Source organism: Patagioenas fasciata, chromosome 9 (assembly GCF_037038585.1).
Source record: "Patagioenas fasciata isolate bPatFas1 chromosome 9, bPatFas1.hap1, whole genome shotgun sequence".
Taxonomy (NCBI): Eukaryota; Metazoa; Chordata; class Aves; order Columbiformes; family Columbidae; genus Patagioenas; species Patagioenas fasciata.
In genome coordinates this window covers 24,762,136-24,783,587 of record NC_092528.1, presented here as the reverse complement: position 1 = coordinate 24,783,587, position 21,452 = coordinate 24,762,136, and the positions used below count along the sequence as shown (strand labels likewise).

The 21,452-nt window shown below is 42.2% G+C and overlaps 1 protein-coding gene across 3 annotated transcripts in view; it reads left to right on the top strand.

The window, feature by feature from the left end:
- Positions 1-21,452, top strand: part of OSTN (osteocrin) — a 101,032-nt gene that overhangs the window by 34,095 nt on the left and 45,485 nt on the right. Inside the window, exons 1-2 of one of the 3 annotated variants that reach the window (XM_065844974.2) lie at positions 16,202-16,386; positions 17,931-17,988. The exons of 1 other annotated variant lie outside the window; for it this stretch is intronic. The gene's annotated coding sequence lies outside the window, so the exon portion shown is untranslated. Of the gene's footprint in view, positions 1-16,201; positions 16,387-17,930; positions 17,989-21,452 lie in introns of those variants that run through there. One more of the 3 variants, XM_065844973.2, reaches the window with a different exon arrangement.

Sequence of the window (21,452 nt, the reverse complement as noted above, 5' to 3'; positions counted from 1 at the left end):
TAATTAGTGGGAGAACTATCTGATGGAAGGGGGAAGAGTCCCACTGCTCTGCCCAGCCCCTGACAATTGCCCTTGCAGTGTCTCTCCTGGGGCTTACTCTTCACTGGCAGCGGAGTACTGAGGTCTCCATTTCCATTTGATGTCATTTGGGAATCAGGAGGGCAGGAGCCATGTAAACCCAAAGAGGTTGTAAGGTTGCTGCTAACAAACAAGTTCAGGTGCACTTGCCCATCAGAATCCAAATTAAGAGCCCCAGGATTCACCATCCCCCAGCCAATGGGACCATGTGCAGTAACACTTAAATCTGGCACATCCTAGGGTGACAATACGAGACAGTTATCCTGGGTTTTCAATTACTTCACAGGAAGCTGTCAGGAAAGAAATATTCCTGGAGCAGCCCACCAAGTCTAGAATTTAATTCCTCTGTATACTTTCTAAAGTGATCCCAGATTATAACTCTGAAAGCAGAAAACCAGGGGGTGAAATTTGCTGTGCAGTTTCATGGTAAAGAGTATGTGTGTGTGAAAAGGGTGGAGAGAGAATACTATGTGTCTGTCTGTGGAGAGCTGCCTACACAATTTAAACCTACATTTACCCTAAAATGGGATTGGTACTCAAACTTGAACCATCGTTATGTATCTTCCATAGGAAAAACATACTTCAGGGATCACTTTGCTTTACATTTAACATTAGTTAGTTTTGCAGTTATGTAAAATATGGATCAAACTTTGCCAGAGTTTTATAGCCTTTCCCAAACTATGTCCTTGATTTGTCCTCATTTTGCATCCATATAGCTGCTAAAGCAAAATTCCAGGCACTGAGGAATCAACTGCAGCATAAACTCACAGGTTTGTTTTGGGGACCAATTTGAGATGCAACCTCTATACATAGTGTGAAATCCTGCACGAAAATAAGGCAATAACTTGATACATACACTCTTGTCTATAACAAGTTTCATTATTAGTAGCCATCTGACATGAGGGAAACCGAGGCAGGGGCATATATCTGTTGTACATTAAAGCACAGCAACAGTCAGCATTTGAGCTGTGGGAAGGACACTGTGGATTTAACACTGTAAGCAACATTTTGGATGTTTTATCTTGTAAATACAATAAAAACTAGGGACCGGTTAAATATCCAGGACTATTTTCCTGCTGCCCTTCTAGGCAGCCTGCTCCAGAATGGAACGGTAGTTATATCTGTGAGTAACTTGGTATTTTCTCTGCATGGAATAGGCTATTTTAATGCGTGTCACTTTTATCAGTTCCAGTAACACAAAGCATAATGTTTTCTTGGCAAGTTAGGCACCTGCAGACCTTCTAATCTAACATGGTAATTAAGACTTTGTCTCTGCCCAGCTCCAGTATCCACACTGCAACTGGGTGCAGATGCTTTATTGCAGCCATTGTTTTCTGTTGCTGTAATTATTATATATTCAAGTTGTTACAGTCACTTACTATAAGCCTGCTCAAGTATTGCAAATGGATGTTAGCGTTCATGTTGCTTTTCGATCGAGATCTTGGATTTTGAAACACATAGCGGACAAATGCTGTTAATATTACAACAGGTTTGTCTTCAAGATTGCTTGGTGGTTTTGGTTTGTCAGTCTCACTTTCAAAAGTGGTCTACACTCTACCTTAGCTTGTGGAATAGAAACACCCAGGTTAGCATCTTAAGCCACCCCAAACCAGCACATGCCCAGCAATGCGCAGAGATGCAGCCAAAGTCTGAAAGAACGGCCGTGCTGTCACGGTGCTGTGCGGGGGCAATTAAGACCCGGTGTTCCTCTACTGACGCGCTTCTGCTTTGTTTGTGGTGGTGATGGAAACTGTCTTGGCTCAGACATCTCGGCTCCATGTCTCAGCTTTTGTGCAGCATCGCTGTGCCGCTTGCTACAGAAAGAAGAGCAACTTGACCTAATAGTGGTGGTGTTGTGTGGTTGGTTGGTTTGTTGCTGTGGTTTCTTTAGTGGGTTGGTTTTTTGGTAGTGCTCTTTCAGTAAGCCAAAACTTAAGATACTGAAGCATGGGTATTTAGGTTCAGTACTACTTATCTGGCCAGGAATCAGTTAATTTTCCCCTGGGAAGACAGCAGTGCAACACTGAACAGCATAGGACCACACAGGTTCGTTTGCTGCCGTCTATGTTCTTGATGTTTGCAGGAGTGCCCAAAATCAGATGAAAGCATGTATGCCCTTAGGTGCTTTGGAAGGTTAGCATTGCTCAGCAGAGTGGAGGGGGTCAGCTCATTTATAGGGGAAAGGTTTGCATGCTAATGCTAGTTCTTCCAAGTGCATAAAACACAAAGAATACAGTTTGGCTTTGTGTGTTTGTGGTGTGGCTTTTGTTATTGTTTGTATTTTTTTAAAAAAACCAAAATCTTTCCTACATGCTTAGTGAAATTCTGATGCTCATTTAATATTTAGTCAACTAAGCTGCTTTTGGTGTGATTTTTGTTTTGTTTATCCTTCAGCAGGCACTGGACTTTTTTCAGATTTCTGCCCTCACTGGCTCTAGAGAATGCCATCCCCACAACAGCAGGGTCTGTCCCCTCTGCACCATCATGTAATTTAGCCTCACACTGCAGCCTCTCACATGTGCAGGAGCTAGCAAAGGGTTATGTCACACTGGGTGTGACAGTGAACTGTCTGCTGCAAATCAGAGGGTAGACCCACCTGTGTGGTTATCAAGTCTTTCTCGTGTGCCAGAAACACTCATGGGGGAATCCTGGCTCAGGCTAACAATACCAGGAGTTTTGCCATTGACGTCAGCAAAGCAGTAGTTTCACCAGGCCCCTAACGAGATGCAATGGACACAAACCAGGACTCTAGAACAAACTGTTCTGTATCTCGTTACATGCCTCCTGCGCCAGCCCCTCTCACCACAGAACCTCGGGATATTCTGCAACCCGTGCATACACAGCACATCTTTGCTAGAAACTGCAGATAACATCAACATCTTGGCCTGGTGACACCCCTTCCTGAGCTCATGCACTGGGTCTGTCCTTGTTCAGTCTTCTGTACTGTACAGAGCCCTGTGTACCAGGCTTCATGGTTTGCCTGGGGCTCTTTTTGGGAAGCGTAGCTGCCGGCTCAGGCTGGGGCAGTGATTTTTGTGCCTCCTCTCTGCTTAAATAATGATCACAGCCCCATATCTTCCTAGCCAAAAAACACAAGTATTTATTTGAAAAGCAGGGCACCAAAGAGTGTTTATAAGGGCTCAGATTGATTTGGAGAGGTTACAAAGCCCTTCCTAAAGCTCGTTAAGAACCTCCTGCACAAAGGGAATTGCAGCTCTTTGACAAATCATCTTGGGACTGTCACTCAAAGGCAGCATAATGTGAACTGTCATGTATTATTTAGGCTTCATGATGGAGGAAGGGAAGTTCTGGAAATGAGAAAAGGTATTAAGCCAAGGGAAACCACGTCCTGGACATTTGGCTGGTAATGGGCTTAAGGACAGATCTTTTGAATGGCAGGCTGTTAGGCTCATGTTAGACCTGTAGGTGACTTAGAAATAGCAGCATCTTAATAATTTCAGAGAATATCAGTCTCAAAATGTGTAAAGTGACCAGAAATAGGCTGATGTAGTTCCAGGAGCCTTCCACTGAATGATTGGACTGATTGCAGGAGGATTTGGGGCATTGTTAAAAACTGGAAAACATCTAGAATGCATTAATTGTGGGAAGATTTGTCTTCACTCTGTCTTGAATCTGCATACATAAGCACACACATTTTAGCAAACATATATTTTTCTGTTCTGTTCTGGGTTTTTATGATTGATTTCTAATTTATAAGGACTTGAAAACTGTCAGCAGAGAAAAGAAATGTATGTCTTTAGTGTAAAGAAAGGACAGTTTCTTTGATTTAAGGTCTGTTGTTGTGAGTGATAGCGTTTGCTCCCTACAGCTTCTGGATGTGCAGGCAAACATAGAATTACATGGTAGACACACTAAATGTTTATGAGTTTTTTCAAGGCTAACCACAAAGAGAAAATGAAAACCAGAAGGGGACTAATCTCTTGTTCTTGAGGCTTTCCTCTGACTAATGGAAGGAAATATTTCTGGGCTGGTTAGTGATTCATTGTGCACAATGGAGGCCCCTGACGCAGCCTGCCGGTTGCGGCTGAAATTACCCATTGTACTGATCAGATCTGGCAACTCCTGCTGTCCTTACCAGAAGGTGCCAGCACAACAGAATTAGTTGCCCTTGTGCTCTCAGGTCTGGTTGCAACCCTGTCCGTGCCATACCCAGATAGCAGGGGTACACTTCAGAGTTCCCACATCACCACCCTGTCACACCCTGCAGAAAGCTGGGACGGTCTGGCGTGATCTTCCTCTCAAAGCTGCTACTCAGGCTCCAGAAGGTACCTTTGCTTCTGCACTTCTATGTGCACAGATATAACACCTGAAACTTCAAAGGAATGGCAAGAGTAAAATGCAGGTTCTTTAGCTGCAGAAAGTGTCTAGATAGCTTAGATGTTTCTCTTTTCTACTTTGGGATCTCTGCTATATTGCTTCTTGCTGGATGCTCCTGCTACAGTCTGACAAAAGGCAATGGTGCACATGCATACAGGTACACACATGGACAGACAACACCATTTTGCAACAACAATACTTTGTATTGTATGCAAAATCTTCTTCCTTAAGGGGCAGTGTGCTTCAGATTTCATGTCCTGTAAGTCGGAACAATTCGTGCCAAAGGTATCAAGAACCTAATGGAAAAATCAGTCTTGGAAAATGTTTATGTGGAAAGGGTAATTATCACACCCAAGTGTTGGCGTTGCTTTGCTCATTGGATCTGCTGATGCTTGAGAGTGATGGAGCACTTCACCAGATCAGCAAGATTAAGGCAGCTGAAAGGCTTAGGTTTCCCCTTTTGCTCATGAGTGAAAGGCAGAGGAAATAAATGCTTTAAGGGGGGAGCAGCAAGATGAGAATTTGCTGCTTGCCAGCATCAACTCTGAAAGGGATTTGACCAAAATGAAGGAAGGCTGGCACTGGTAGGTACTGACTCTGCATTGGATGGAGCAGAGTTAATTAGAAAGACAGAACCAGCCTTGCAAAAATTGCATCTGTGCTGTCAGGTACACCAAATAACCCCAAACTGTGGTTTGTTTCCATAATAGTGACTTACAGGGCCAAACAACGCTTCTCCAAACCTTTGGCTAACAGCCATGAATTTAAGCAGATGCTGTCAACATAAAAAATCATTATGTATATTAGTTTGGAGATATGTATCTCTATTAACATCCTGAATCTGTATTACTAGAACTCTGCTTTTTATTTCTTTAAGCCTCACTGACTATTTGCCATCTCTCTGGTCTACTTGCCTCAACCTAATTTTGCTTCCAAAATTTGACTAGTCAGTTCCCCTTTAATCCACAAGCTTTTTCAAGGACAGCATCAGTAAAAGGAAAAATGACAATTCTGTTGCTAATTAATCTTATGTGGGATGAAAGGTATGTTTAGGGGCATTTCCCTCTAACCTACACATTTTCAGCTTTTTGTACATTAGCATTATTGTTCAGTTGCATCACTACAGTCTGTCTTTTTCTCCTGCTGCTTTAGCACCTGGTTAGATGACAATTACTATGTCTCTCTGTATTTTATTCTAAATTACTGGGTAATCATTACTTAGTTCATAGTATCACTTTGCCTAGAATATAAATGAGCTGTTGTGTGGCATGACCTTATTTGTCGGGTCCTATATCCCCCTAGTAAACCGGGTTGCTCAGTTAGACCTTATTTGGTTCTTGCCTCACAAGTTTACAGTTTAAAAGAAGATAAGCCAGGAAAAAAAAAAGAAAAGAAAATTGAAACAAACTCTGTTAACTGTTCCCGAAATACTCGAAGGCCGTTTTTGGCTGCTTCTCGGGAAGGAGCACACTCAGGCCTGTCTCCATATGGAGGGATGGTTTTTTGCTATTAACTACACCTGCCCAATGCCTGGTGCAGGTTGCATCTGCCAACTCTTTGCATTCACTTGTTTCAAGACAGCAGAGGCACTGGAAACCTTTCTTGCATCTTTTTCCAGGCTGACAGAAAGCTGCATTCTGCTCCATGATATGATGAAAGGTAAAATGTGTCAATATGTCAGGTCAGCACAGAACTGAATTGCTGTTTTACCTCCTGGGCTCTGCTTGCAATTTTTTAAATTGTTTTTTTGCACTACCCAAAGCAGGTTCCTTACCCCTGAATTTCATAGGGAATGAGTATCTGCAAGTGGGGATCCCAGCAGCATAAAGAGTTCACAAACATTTGCAAAACATTGTGAGATCCATGTATGTAAACCACTGTGTGATGTCCTCTGACTGCATTTGGCTACAGCTCTGTTGATTCAACTATTGGCTCCGAGTCCTTTTACTGTGTTCACTGGGTCCCTTTCTTCATTTTGCACGTTTCTGCACTGTATGGTGGAGCTCAGGAGGTGCAGTTAGTGCTGGCCTGAGCTGATCTGTGACCTGATCTTATTCTTGTGATGTGAAGCCTGAAGTTTGACATCCTCTTTCTTAGCAAGGAGTTCAAGGGTCTTCACTTTGAGACTGTGGCTTGGCTGGGTCTGGCTTCAGGAGCTGCTCACTTATCAGTTTTTGGCAAAACTCAGTTATTCTCCATTGCATGAAGCTGCTCCTTGTGCCTGTTGTGCTGACTTGAACTTTCTGTTGGTCACAGCAGTCCCTTCTTGATCTCTGCTTTATTTTTGTTTTGCTGTAGGAGAGACTGATGTGTTGAGCATTTCCTGTGCTGTCACGCTCTCGGATTAACTCGTGGCAGTGAGCTTTACTGATAGATCTGTACTGGTGAGGAAGCTCTGATGATCTGAGGTGGGGCTGATGCTGTGCTCCTAAGATCCTTGGATGCAGCACGGTCAGTATCTTGGAGGCTCAGAACTTTCTTCAACACCAATGGGAACAAGTGGAGTCTTGTTAGAAGTCTGGAGTGGAACCTGGGTTTCTTCTCATGCAGGTGGAAAAAAGATGTTTTGTACCAAGCACTCCCCATTCCCAGCAGAGACATTTCTACAGAAAACAAGACCTGTCTCACAGTTACTCCCCTGAGATGTGTGACTGTCACCACACTTTTCATCTATGACAAAAACAAATGAAAGATTTTTCTTTTTTTCTCGGCTATTTTGCTTAAAGAATGCCTATATTACAATTAAAAAGGACTTTAATTTCATATCTTAGAGGAAACTCTTTTGAGTGTATTTTCTTACTGAAGTCTAAGGCAAAAGCTCCCAGGTAAAGAATATTTTAAAAAAACAAACAAAAAGAAAAGGCAAGGCAAAGCCTTGAGTTATTCAAACCAATCACAAGCAACACTTTCTTTGGCATCGGTTCAGGTAATTGTTATGACATGTTAGTGACTTACAGTGAAAAAAATCTAGGTCTGAGAGTGAATGTGATTAGATAAATGCGTGTTTATAATGGGAACAGACCTTGTTAACACTGTGTGGCATTTATGTTCCTCTTAGATCACTGGTTTGTGATCAGAAGCTCTCCAGCGGGAAACACAACTGCAGTTTTTCAATATGCGCCTGACAACACTTATTGTCAATGACTCTCTCTGGCTCTGCTGCAGACTGTGTTTGCTTTTGGGCATCTTGATGGCTCAGTGGTTCACTTCCCATAAAGCAGGGATCTCTGTCCTCTTTTGTCAGCCTCTGGGAAGTATCTGGGGAGGTTGGAGTGGATTCACCAGCGTGAGATACAAAAAAGTATGTGCAATTACCTGTCTTGTGTCTAACTGCAATTCCCAGTGAAGATTTCTTACAGAAAGGCAGCAAAAGCCAGGTGTGGATTAACCAAGAAGGGTCTGGGATCTGCAGCACTAGAGACATTTGTCTGGACGGGGTTGACCTCCAAGGATTCCTCCTGGCCCTTCTTTAATCTTGGATTCTGTGAAACCAAAACAAATAGTGATAAGCACATTGATGCCATGTCCTCGGGTTCTCTTAGTGTTACCATGAAACAGTTTGTAAATGGATTGCCTTGGAAAACCAGGTTTTCTTCTTGTAAACTGAACCCACCACAGGTTATCATTAGTTTTTTATGCTTATTTGAGACTCCTTTCAATCACTAGCGATAGCCACAGTTTTAAGAACTCTGATACAAACATCTTCACAGCTTGATATTATTCATATTTGGGTAACGTCTACCTTTAATAACAATAATACCTGAAGTCAGTGAAATACAAACAGCAATCTTAGCCATTATGGAAGAAAATATTAATGAACAGTCCATGAGCTCCTGCAAGGTTGGTTCAAGTTTTGGATAATGATTCAGCTCCATCATCTCCTAATTGAATGTGTCCCCACCCTGACTGTGACATAATAATCAGTCTCAGTGGAGAATTTTTGGTAGACTAAATTCATTATTGCTGTAGTATCTGATTGATCCAGAAAATAATTAAAGTTGGCTTCATCACTAGGTGGAGACAACACAAGAAGGCTGTAGCTCAGCAAGACTGAGCAGGGTCTTGCACTATCCATTGTCACTTTGGGTCCGACCATAGGCATTCTTGTTCTGATTGTATTTTTTACTATGATTACCTTTTTTATCATTTTTATTTATAGTTTCTGCTTTGCAGTCATTGCAATGAACTTGCCAGAGTGCATATTAAATTAAGATTTTCTGTGTTAGACACTCAACTCCCTTTCTGTCTTGGTATTATATTACAAAGCCTTTTCTATCTTGATGCAAACTCTAGTAATGTGAATAAGAAGGGATATATGTTTGGAATGTGGATAATAACATAATTGCACCAAGAGATTAGGAGCTTTGTTTCATACATAATAATATGGAGCTGTATGAACATAACGTGTTTGTTATAGTCTTCAGATATTTTCTTGTAGCGCCTCTGTAATGCAGAGGTACTACAGAGGTATCTAATCTGATACTGTGTCAATATTAATAAAATGCATCTCTAGTTTTAAGAGGTTTTCTCTATACATAATTATCCTTAGTTTATTTTGAAACTGAGGAATATGTTTCCTTATTAAATAGTCTTTTCTGATTGTTGCTAAATTCCAAGTATTAGGGCTGGTACTACAAGACCGAAGAGAAAGCTAAAAAGCATTATTAATTAAGAGTCTAGATGCTTGTATGTATCAGAGGGAGGTCCACAATACTAGCCAGGAATGTTTGTTTTATCATAAAGTTTCAATAGGCATGAAAAGCATTTTTATTTGGGGAAAGCTCATTTTATACATAAACAAATTACTTCTGAAATATAGTAAAAGACAGATATCAACATCAGAAAACCCCCTAGGTCCTAGATGGGTTTGTGTAATATCTGCAAAACTCTGGTCTTCCACCAAGAGTATTGTCAAGTCTGAATCGGTGCACTCAAAGAGATTATCAAACTACTGTCTTTAAGCCTCCTCTTACTTCAGCTAGAAGTGATTCATTAACTCCCTTGGGGCAACCACGGTCTTGCCTGAAGCCTTGAGCCAAAGCTCACCAGAGTTAGTGGAGTTCTTTCTCTTGACTTCAGTGATCTCTGGATCAAGCCCGCTAAGATAGTAGGGTGAAGTCTCTACTACACAATCCGTAAAAGTAAATTAATAATTTTAAAATGTGCAAAGGCTTGATTAAGTTGTGTAATGCAATCAGTATTTCCCCATGTTTAGTTGTGTAACCGTGTGTGCTGTTCTTGTTCCTTTAAGCTTTGGTACAATCAGTTCCCTGTATGGTATCCAACAGATTTTAGGGGATTATAGGAAGTTTCCGTATCAATAGACAACATCTGGCTTTCTGACATTCACGTCTGCATGAAGTAGGATTTATTCTGCAATTCCGAAGCATCATTATAGTATTTGTTTCAATATTTCAAAAGTGTATGTCTGTTCATCCTCAGCAATTCTGTGGGGATATGCACTGTTTTCACTTGTGTTTTTCAAGTTGCTGTGGTAACGAGGAGATATTCCACTTATTATTTTCTGTGTGCCAGATCTGTGCCCTGGCTATTGGTCCAGTTCTATGAGGTATTTAATACTGCCTGGAAGTGTCATAGTGCCGTCAACTCACATGTAAACCAGAAGCTATTGAGGGCATTTATTCAACGTCACTGTTGTGAAAAAGCCTGTTGATAACCATTGAAGAATATACATTTGATGCACCACTTTGGCTTCAGGTATGTGCCAAGTGATGCAAATGTCAGCCAGACCAAGAACAAGATGTGGGAGAAATTGGGTGGAGATGTCATCTGTAACAAGAGAGACAGAGGGAAATCAGCTTTCACCTTTGATGCCTAGGGGTTCTTTGCTTTTTCAGGCTGTGTCCCATAATTTGTACCTGTGTGTCTTGGGCAGAATACCTGAAACGGTTAATGTCAACTGGGCAGGTGTTGCATTGTGGAGGATCTCTGCAGCTAGAGCACACCTGAAACCCAAAGGTAAGCTTTTCTGAGCTTTTCTAAGCTTTCTTTCACTATGTGGCCACCTGATTGTATGCACTAGCTGCTCTGGGCATGCAGTGCAAAATAGAATTTTAATAGATACTTGTCCAAGTTGCCCCATTCCGTTGTGTTGCTGTTGAACTAAAGTTGCTTGTCCCATTTCTGTAGAGCTAATGTTCCTGGGCTTTTGATGTCACAGGTCCTTTCTCACCAATGTAGGGGTTCCCTGCCTGAAACTGTGTGGCAGAGCTTTCTGGGAATTAAATTATTCCATACCTAGGCACACCGAAACCTATATCAACAGACACATGTTCTATAGAAACTTGCACTAATTTCACCCTGTCCTGCCGGCCACTCACTGCCTGCCGCTCAGGGTAAGTTTGCTACAAGACCTGCCAGTTTTTGTATGCTCGAAGTAAGTTTGAATCTTTAACTAAAGCATGTTTCTGATGGGGCCTGAAGAATTTTAATTTGTTGGGATTACTGCACGTTCCTGGCAAAGCCTGAGGTCTGTCTCAAACCAGACTGCCCTGTGTGCCTATTTGCTGGGCTAGAGCAGACTGGAGAGCAGTATGGATGGATGTTGGAACTGGCAACTGCTGGAATTGCTACCATCATTCTGTTTACTTTCTTGCAATATCTATGGAAACTTCCAGGTTTGGATTTCTGGAAGATTCAACAGTAATGGCTGTATTTTGGTTGAGAAAACCTTGTCTAAAATTCAACTTTGACCAGGGAATTGACTCATAGGAAGGGCACGTACATTCTCTGTAGTAAGGGTAGATTTCACAGCGAGCTCTTGGGTGTTAAGTTCCCCCAAACACTAAGGAATATATGTAAATAATGAAGTGTATAATACCATTTAGCATATGCTTTATATACTGGTACTAGACAATTCATGGCATCAGACAATTTATGGCCTCATATAGCTTAGTGTTGTGACAAAAGCATCTGACTTCTGACTGATATAAATCACAGTTCTCTTAGTGTTTGACACAGGAGACTGTGAGTCTGAGCCCTGCTTAGATGTGCACATGCTATGGAATACGCATTATGAACCCAAATGTCACCAGAAATCTCAGGCTTGCTTTCTTCCAACTGGTTACTTACCTGGGCAGAACAGCTTTATACTGCAAGGTGTAATAATGGTTCTCAGTTGTCTGAAGCTCTTCTATATTTCCCATTCAAGACATTGCATAAGTGCTTTGGTACGATGGAAAATCCTATGACAAGAAGTTTTGTCTGGCATAGGAGTAACTAGATTGAAGTTCTGTCTAGTCTGTACAACATGGCCTACAATATATTTACTTCTGAAGTCCAAGAAACTGTGCAGTGAAAAACAGGGGATTTAGTTATACATAGCTGATTTTTTTTTTTTGGCAAGTTAATTTCTAAAAAGCATCCTTTCCAAGGTTCATTATTGCAAATCTGTATTAGTACAGATTTGATCCTTTCACAAGTTGTTTAAAAGAATGAAACTTTAAAAACTGCCATGTTGGAGCAACTAGAGAAATACTGGTTTTCTGATAAAACAATGCACCTGAATGTCATTTTTCATTATCAAGTGAAGAAGGGGAATGCAGGCTTAGTAATTGAGGTTCTGGGAAACATCAGTTCTGCACGTTGTGCTCTGAGCTTCTTTTGTGACTATAAGAAAAATACTTGGATTTGGATCAATGCTTGCATTGCTGTGGCATGGCATCTGAGTCATGGTAATTGTCTCAACGCAGGTGCTCAGCTCTCTCGTCACGGAAGGTCATGCTGCCTTAGTGAAACTTCCTTTATTGCATACTAACCTCAGTCTTACTACTTCCCATTTGCTGAGAGTCTTTAGAGATGGCTTGCCCAGATCAGCTGGTGCATGGTAGCTTACTTGTGCCTCTGGTCTCTCTGAGTATAAACCGAAGTTTTGCCCTGCATGCCTTGTGTTTCTTTGCCTATGTGAATCAGTTGAATTTCAATCCGCATCCAGAGTGTGAGTGAACTTGTATCTGTGAAGGTGATCATGGAGCTTGTCCTTGAGTGTGAATCCTTCCCTCAGTTTTCCACCTCTAAATTAGTTAAGGTCACATATCCCTAATAAACAGCTGAATTATGAGGATAAGTGCATAAAAAGGTCAAGATCAGAGAACTGCTAATTGTGATCTGTTGATATTGCCATGAAAAATTTATCCAAAATCCTTGTCAACTCATAGGCATTGGCACACAGTGATAATATTATTCAGAAATGAAGGTGAATGATTTGAAAAGAGAGTGACAGCTGCCATGGAAGGGTAGAGCAGAACATAGATTTAGGACAGAATTGGCAGTATTCATATCTAGTCTAGTCTGCCTTATTGTCAGGTTCACTTGGAGAAACCTTGAATTGGGGCTCAGCAGCCCTGAGCTGCATCCTTGGTGGCTGTTCCAGACCAGGTGCATGATCTTAAGTGAGTCACATCATATCCTTCTGCCTCCATGTCCAGTGGATAATTACATCCCACTGTTGTAAAGTGCTGTGAGACCTTCTAGCAAGTGCTAGGTGTGATTTGTTGTTTTTACAGCAAATATACGATGCACTTTGCTTAGCGTTGCAGGTACTGTAGTTCCAAAGGCTTGGCAGGCTGCCATTAGAGGTCACAGTAGCTCTTTATGTACAGGATATAAAAAGCTACTCAGAGTCACAGCTATCATTGCTTACCTTCCAATTAAACCTATTTCATGGGTATTTGTATAGGAAAGAATGGGCTAGAGTTAAGTGATACCCAAGTTAGCTGAGATCACATCTGGGGCAGGCGCATGTTGAATAGAGATCACCAGTCTTAGGTTTTGTTTCCTTAGTGATACTACAAATAGCAAAAGCAAGCCAGAGAAGATTGCATGAGAGTGTTAAAACTGTGCTTCTCTCCGGTCATGAGGATGTGAATCTGTCCAGTTTGGCATGCAGGTGTAGTTTCAGAAAAACATTAGGCATGACCATGGGAAGAGAACAGCACAGATGGTCTAGCTGAATCCCCTGAACTTGGGGCCTCTTTCTCTAGCCATATTCCGGTCTCTTCTGGATTTTAAGATAAGCAGCGGAGTTTGTTGTGATTTGCATTTGCTAGTACTACATACAAGAAATGAATAGCTAATACTTTTGAAATGTTCCAGTAGGATGTAGATATGGGTGAGTGAAACATGAACTATGCAAGAAATAAAACACGGCTAAATGTGGTTGTTGCCATATGAATTCCAAGTATTAAACAATCTACGTCTTAAAGAGGTTACAATACAGTGATATGAGCAATAGTTATTGCGGTACTATTTTTATTGGTTTTCTTGTTGACAGTAAACTGTAGTCAAAGTTTCCTCTCTTTACTTGAGAATGTAAGGCATAATTTCTATGAACATGTGTTTTTACTGTTTTGCATTATAATCAGGTGTCTTGATCAAGGGACATGTCTTTTCTGCTAGTATAGCCACTTGCAGATGGTGGGAATGACATGAAATTGACAAAAATTATAAAATAGTGACCTCAGATAATGCAAAGGCTGGCGAGTTTTCAGTTGGCTTTTTATCCATTTCATGGTGATCGCCCAGAAAGACAAAGAGAGAAACAACTTAGCCATATAGAGAATTCAGGACAAAACAGATCATTCCCATAAAACTTACCTATTAAAACACCCCCAGTTCTGGAGGATACTACAGAGCAGCTGGGTGGGCTGGTGTGTACCAGCTGAAGCAGCGCCAGGTTAGAGAGAGCTGAACCAGCTCTGAACAAACGCTTGTACCTGTACCATACAGCACAGTGTCCCATGGAGCCTGTAGCTCCACACATGAGCGTGGCCCTGCATTGGGCTGCTTCTCTGTGTCTTGCAGCAGTACTAAATTACCCAAGTAGAACAGAGCACTGATGTGTCATTCCAGATTCAGGGGCATCTACTGCAGGACTGTGTTAGCCCCATGTGGGCATCCCCTCTACATCTTAAACTTTTTTCTCTCTGATATGAATGAGTGGTGCTAAAGGCGATACTGATCAGCAGAGATGAGAGTGGACAATAGAAGTAACTGAGCTTGTTTAGGTGAAAGTCAACAGCATGTGGTGAGCTGAACTACAGAGAGCTAAGGGACAAAACAGTGTGATCGTCAAGAATGAATTCTGTGCACGGAGCCCAGAAATGGGCAGTGTCCATGATCAGGCTGGGGGCTGGTCAGTTATGTCAGATCGAAGTAGTCCTAATTGCATCCCAATTTATAACAGTGCAGAGGGGAGAGGAATGCTGTGCAGCACACCTGTGCCCCAAGCTGATCTGTCATTTAAATCACACCACTCTCATGTCCTCTGAGTTCTTTGCAGTTCCTCGTGGTTTCTTCTTGGTGGATATGTTCGTCATCTCCTTGTTGTGAGACTAATGAACCTATTACCAGAAATCCTGACAATGATTTGGTAAAATCAATGAAGTAAAAAAAGACTCTTAGCACTTAGTATGCTTTGCAAGCACACTAACTTGGAAGGTCATTGCTAACAGAAGAAATTATTTTCCTCATCTCATTGATATGGGTGGAAGCTACTGATGTCATGAAGCCTTGTGCTGGCCTAAGAGCAATAAGTGGTGTGAAACCTGCCAAGTTTTATTGACAGGGCTGGTGTCCATATAAGAAACCTTGCCACCCCCAGTGAACTTACGGGAAGAAATGAAAAAGGGTTAGGAAAATAGTTTTCATACAATCAGTTATGTGTGGTTGGGGTTTTAGCAATTTCTCATTTTTAAAACAAACTGAAACATCAGTGGTGCAGCTTTGGATGTTCAAACTTCGGTGGTCGTAGAGGGGCAAAAATCTACCAGTCCAGATGCAGCCCAGGTGTATTAGGCAAGTGACCTGCGGCGATAGGGATGTTTTAATGCCACTGTACAAGGTACTGGTAAGATACCTGGAAATGGAGCTGCTGTGCACAGCAGAAAGGCTCTGGAAATTGAGTGCAGGCTGGTAGCATTTGGGAGTTAATGGGACAGGAAAGCATAATGAAGGAAAACAGATCCCAAAAGGAACCCAAGGCAGAGAGAGAACTGGTGCTGTCTAGGTACACTGGGGTAAAGAGCCAGCTGGGACAAGAGCTACTTCAATGTGATCTAATCAATCCTCGCGAGGTACCAACTAACCAGAGTGGAGAGAAGGGCAGAGCAGGCTGGGTGAGAAGCAGGCTGACCATGTGGTGAAAAGCTTGGGGAACAGGGATTGAGCCAGAGCCAAGGTAAAGGCAAGACTCTCAGAGGGCAGAGAAGAGCATCATTAGAGGGCCAGAAGGACTGGAAGCTTGTTTGAGATCCTTGTGGTGTAAATTGTTGGTGATTAATAATTCTGTCAATGCTAAAAGGGATTTGCCAGGCTGGGTCTCTTGGTCCTATGTTCTTTATGGTGGTGTGATAAACACTATTGTCTTGATCAAAATGGAAAGTCAGCCTGGAATGCGTCAAGAAGCATGAGAAGATGAGAACAAAACCAGGAGAGGTGCGGTTTCCAGCCAGCTTGCTGTGGAGATGACAGCTTGTACACAGTGAGTGCCCTTGTGAGGTCTGCTTGAGCTTGGGGAGGTCAGTTCTGTAGGTCTGAGCAAACAGCTTGGTCTGTAAGTGGAAACAACCTTCCATGTTCTTTATCACACAGTACCTAGGAAAATCTTACCAGAACACACTCATGCCACATTGTTCAGAGTGCTCTTCACTTGCGGTGCCTTTCAACGTGCCCCAGACCATTTGGCAGGAGAGCAGAGAGATACTGCGAGAATGCCTTAAGGGCTGTCCTGCCAGGCTCTGGGCTGAGCTCCTGCCAGCCCAAACAAGGGACAAGAGACCCCTCGCCAAGGTCAGAGCTGGACTGAGGTGCTAAGTTCTCTTAGACTGTAGAAATAGGACAATTTCTCCAGAACCCTCCAACTCAGCATCGTATTTAGATAGTCTGCTGGCCTTCCTGTCCACCCGTGCATTCTCACAGAGCATCTTGAAAGCATTTTGGCCAGCACCACAGGTAAAAGTTCCCTTCTGTTACTAATATTCTTTTTCCTGCATTTTAATTTAATTTCCTCTATCATTCCTTCTTTTTCCACTGCACATTTCCCCTTGAAAGCTAAGATTGCACAAACGGATGTATGTTCTTCCTCCCCAAGTGCATGTAGCCTTTTCTCTGCTGTTTGAAGAAATTAGTGTTTGAGCTGAAGTACACCTGCAATTCCCATTAATGCAACAGAGTGAAACTGACCCACTGGTAGAGAGAAAGAAGCTCTGAACTCCCTTCTTCTGACAACAGATCTTGGGAAGGAAAAGAAAAAGACCAAAGAAGATGGTAGGGAAGTCTGCTGTCTAAGCAGCAACAGTACAGAGGGTGTAGTGGCTGCTGATGTAGCCTGTGTGTGCAAATCCTGCTTAAGGATCCTGCATTGCCATTAGGTGCTTTGCTCTGAAGAAGCATGCAGTGCAACCCCCCTGATTCTTGCTAAGGTATTTAATCCTGTTCTGGTATCACCCATAGATATGTGACCCAGATGGAAGAGCTTCTGCAAGTCAAACAATGCATGTTGATGCTGTACGGAGTAGAGGAAAAGGAAAAATGAGGGGAAGCCTTCTTTAGAGTTTAGTTCTCTTGTTGAGTGGCAGGAGGTTAGCAAGCAACTTCTGCTGTAATTGTTTGTGTTCTGATTATCCATGTAGGACACTTGGTATCTTACCCTGTCATTGCACTTTAGGATTTCAGGGTGGACAGAAATACCAGGGAAGAAGTCTAAAACAAAGAGAAGGAACACAAGATGAGCAGTGAGCAAATAGGAAGTTTGCTTCTTACAAGTACAATGCTAAAGTATAGTTCTGGTTCCCCAATCCAGCAAAACAAATCAATTTTGACAAAAGCCTTGTTTGAAGAGCAACTCAAAACTGGAAGTTTTGAACAGTTTAAGTGCCATGTTCCAGTCAAATTATTCTTAGCAAAGTCAGTCAAGTTAGTAAGAACAATATTAATGAGGAAATAACTATATATATATATTTTTTTTCCCCTCATTGATCTGTTCTTTCCTAGTACAATTGTTGTTTGCCAAATAATTTGGACAGCACATATGTAGTATTCTTCTGCTTTTGTTCATGCAAGCTGTTTGCTTCATTTGATGTTTCTGGTATACCCAGATGACAGAGTATTTTCATTTTGTCTGAAAGGAGTGACTGAAGTATTGTGAAACTGAGGCACTTCCAGTAAGGTTACAGAAGAACACCCTGATTTAGATGAAGAATAAGACAAAGTCTCAAAAGAAGACCATGGGTTCCCAGTGTTTTGCATACTGTGTCCTGTTAATAGATCAAGCCGTTGGGGAAATAGATCAAGTCATTGGGGAAAAATTGGGGTGGAGGTAAGATGCATATGCTGTGCTATGGAATGCTCATCTAGACTTTGCCTTCCAGCAAGTCTTTGCTTTTCTGAAACTCATCTGTTTTTTTAGCTAGCTAGCCAGCTCTGGTTACCAAAGATAAAACCAGTGTATAGGACAAGATATCTCTTAACTGAACTGTGGATCTATTTTGCTTCAGGTACTGCAGGAGCTGACTCATGAGGAAAAGATGAGAGAGTTAAGAAAGGACATGGCAGGTAATTGATTTCCAAATGGCCATAGAGCGTCTTTTGCAAGAGTTGCAGTGTATGGGTATTTTCAGGTTGTCCTCCTATGCTATCTCATATCTTGTTCTGAGAGCATGAGGGCTGAGTTCCTTGTGAGGTAGTTTGTGTAGGAGCTCATCTCCTTCAGCCACAGTTTCTCCTGAATCTATCAACACCTTGCACATCACACCCCATATTATTAGCTGTTTTCAAAAGATGGTTCTTGGTGCTTTGTGCTGGCACTTCAGCTAGGGATTGAGTTTAAGACACTCGTGCGCATCTTCATGGGGAGCAGCAGCCTTGGGGATCAGCTCCTGCAGCACTTACCCACTTGTGGGCAGAATTCTGGTCACGCTTGCAAGGTATTCTTTGCTGTGTCACACAATCGGAGGATTTTCCTTCAAAGTAGGAAGGATAGGTAGGAAGCTATTGAACCAACACAGTCTTTGTGATTGTTTTATATGATGTATATTCACATAGTTAGAATTTCAGTAGTTTTCTGAAAATTGGAAGTAGACAGAAAGATAAGAGAAGGCTGTGGCATTGAAAGGAAAAAATGCGGACCAGAATTTAAGCCTGCAAGACAGCTGGATTCAAAGTGTGTGTTGCTTTTGTTTTTTTTTTTTTTTTTTTCTTTAGAATCGGAAATGAATCCCAGATTTCAAACAGTGTTCCTCATATAAATCAGCAGTAGCTGTTAAAGCTGAATGGGTATAAACAAGAGCAAAACTGAGCCTTTGAAGTTAGATAGGAATTGTGGCTAGCGAGAGCAGTTTGCAAAAAGACAGGTTTCCTGATATATGAAATTGCTGCTCACTGTTGCATTAGCCCGCTCAGTTTCAGGGACAGACACCCTAGAACAGTCTGGGTCTGCAGTTTGTAGGGATCTGCATTTGCAGATCCTAGCGAGCCAGAAAGCAGTATCTGCAAGGAGAACAGAAAGAAAAGAACTGAGAACCAAAAATAAATCTTATAGTCCAGCTGGCAAATATTCCCAGGCCACAATTGTCTTTGGCACTCCTCCACCCCCAAGGTCTCCAGTGGTTCTGAGGCCCCCACCACAAGAAAATCAAGGATTTAAAAATATAATAATTAAAGAAACTCTTGATGTCATTTGGGTTTGGGAGTATTTGGAGTGTTTTGTGAGGGTGTTTGCACATAGGCATACTGTTTTGTTTGAGTCTGAACTTTTCAGTGACTGAAACCATCTATCCTGGGGCAGATGAAGAGTATTCTCACCTACATCTCCTCACTCTGAGAATATGGGAACTGGTGGGATGAAATGGGGCTTTTGGTGGGAGAACAGTTGAGGTGGAAGTTCCCTTCCCTTGCTTTGTGCCAGCTCTACCTTGCTGACCTGCAAGGTCAAGGTTCCTTTGAAGGGCTGAATGAAACACGGACTGTGTTCAGCATCACGTTATGACATAGTTTGACTCAAGTGAAGCTACTGGTGGTTGCCTCAGGTATTCTGTATATAGGAACAGAGAGGTAACAGGAAAAGTTGTGTCTGTATGCGTCTTCATTTTGGGACTAAACCTAGGCAATGTGCTTACTGGATCCTCACCTATAAGAACAGGAGACACCATGTACAACGAGATTGTTGATGTGAACTCTTGGTGATCAAGCCTCATCCTCAGTAAGGATCTGTTCCCTCTCAGTTCTATTTTAATCCATTATAAGTAAAGCAATCTTGCCCCTGCCTGCCCATCCTTTCCAGACTGGTTGAGGCAAGTAGTTACACTGAATCCGCTCTTGCTTTTGAGTTTTCAGAAGGTGCCTAGAAGGGACTGTCCAACCAAGTAGCTGATGCGTCCCTTCTCTGTGGGAGGTGTGGGACAGCCCAAAACAGTAAGATGTGATGCTGTTGTGATTGTTGTATTTATTTCACGAAAAGTGACTCCAAAATGGTTGAGCTGAAGGCTGCTTATTATTATCTTAGCTGATTAGAGTTTAGGATGGTGCAAATTATGTATGCAAAAATTAAAATTATGATGCAGGACATACTTCCCCTTCCTCCTGTGTCAGGGAGAGAACTCCCTTTAGACTTGTCTAGTGTTGACTTCAAACAAACTATTCAAAACGTGGTCTTCTGTGGCAGCAGCCTGCCAGCCCTCCTCTGCATCCCTTATTCAGGAAGAATATGCCTAGTTCAGCAGTTATCTTTTTGGCTTCTTTGGAAAAGTATTGAGAGTATGGCAGATAGAGCTAACTCTTTTGAACTAATTCAACTGGCATAGATGCTGACATAGATTCAAGGTATCTGACTATTTACAGATAACTAATTAAGAAGTGTCAGAGTTCAGTTTTCTTAAAATGTATCATTTATGATTGTTTTCTCCCAACTTTGTAACAATTGCTTTCTTATCACTGGAGGAAGCCTCGTGCTTTGTTCATCCTCCCAAAACTGACTAATGAGATTTTTTCAAAGGAGCCTTTTCAAAAGAAAGGAGACAGAAGACATCTATGAGGAGGGACAAGGTACGGAAAACTTCTACCTTAAAAAGGAAAGTTTAGGAAATGAGCATCAAAAAGCGCGATTATTACAACAGACAATGATTTTTCAATCTTACCAGGGTTTGTTCACAATAAACTCTTTTTTTTCTCCATGTTCCATAGCCAAGTGGTGGTGTTGCTCACTGGTGTATAGGCTGGAACAAAATAGTTGAGCATTTGTTGGGAAGGTAGAGCGTTTTGGAGCAAACCCCTGACTGAACCATCAGTGTTTCTGCCACTGATGGCATGAGGGGACTGGAGAAGAGGCAAGCTTTACAGAATATGCATTTCCTCCTTCTTTCCTCCATTGCAGGTGGTGCACAGATGGGACCAGATCTTCAAATCTTCCATCTTTTTGCCTGGATAAGCTTTAAAGCTTTCTTGCTGCTTTCTTTTCAAAGACAATAGCAGACACCTGCTGATAGTTTAGAAAAGCCTTACAGCATGTAATGGCTGACAAAAACCTAAGTAAGGCTAGGTCTCAGGGAACATGGCCAGAGTCTGAGCTCCCCATTTCTCTGCTCCATTAAGAGGAGATGGCCAAAGCCACTGTCACGTTCTCTGGGACCAATGCTCAGATGTCAAAGGGCAGGGAGGAGGGTGAGGCTGTGCTCCCTGCTCCACTGAGGGATAGCAAACAGCCCACTCTGAATGGAGACCATTGCCTCTGATGTGACAGAGCACTGGCCCCTGACATCTGGATTAATCTTGGAGTAGGTTGTGGAGCAAGCAGCAAAGATATACAATGGGACCCCAGGAGTACAGACTGGTAGTCAGCCAGCACCCTACTGAATGGACAGGATTAGAGTTTTGTGTCTCATGTGAAAAGGGTGTTGTGACCGAAGAGAGAACCAAGCACAGCAGTGTCTCTTGTGGGTGGAACGGATGGGCAGGAGCTGTTGTCTCCTGTGGCTGTGAGGAGCTGCTCTGCTGCTGTAGCAAACTTCTGGGAGAATGAATTC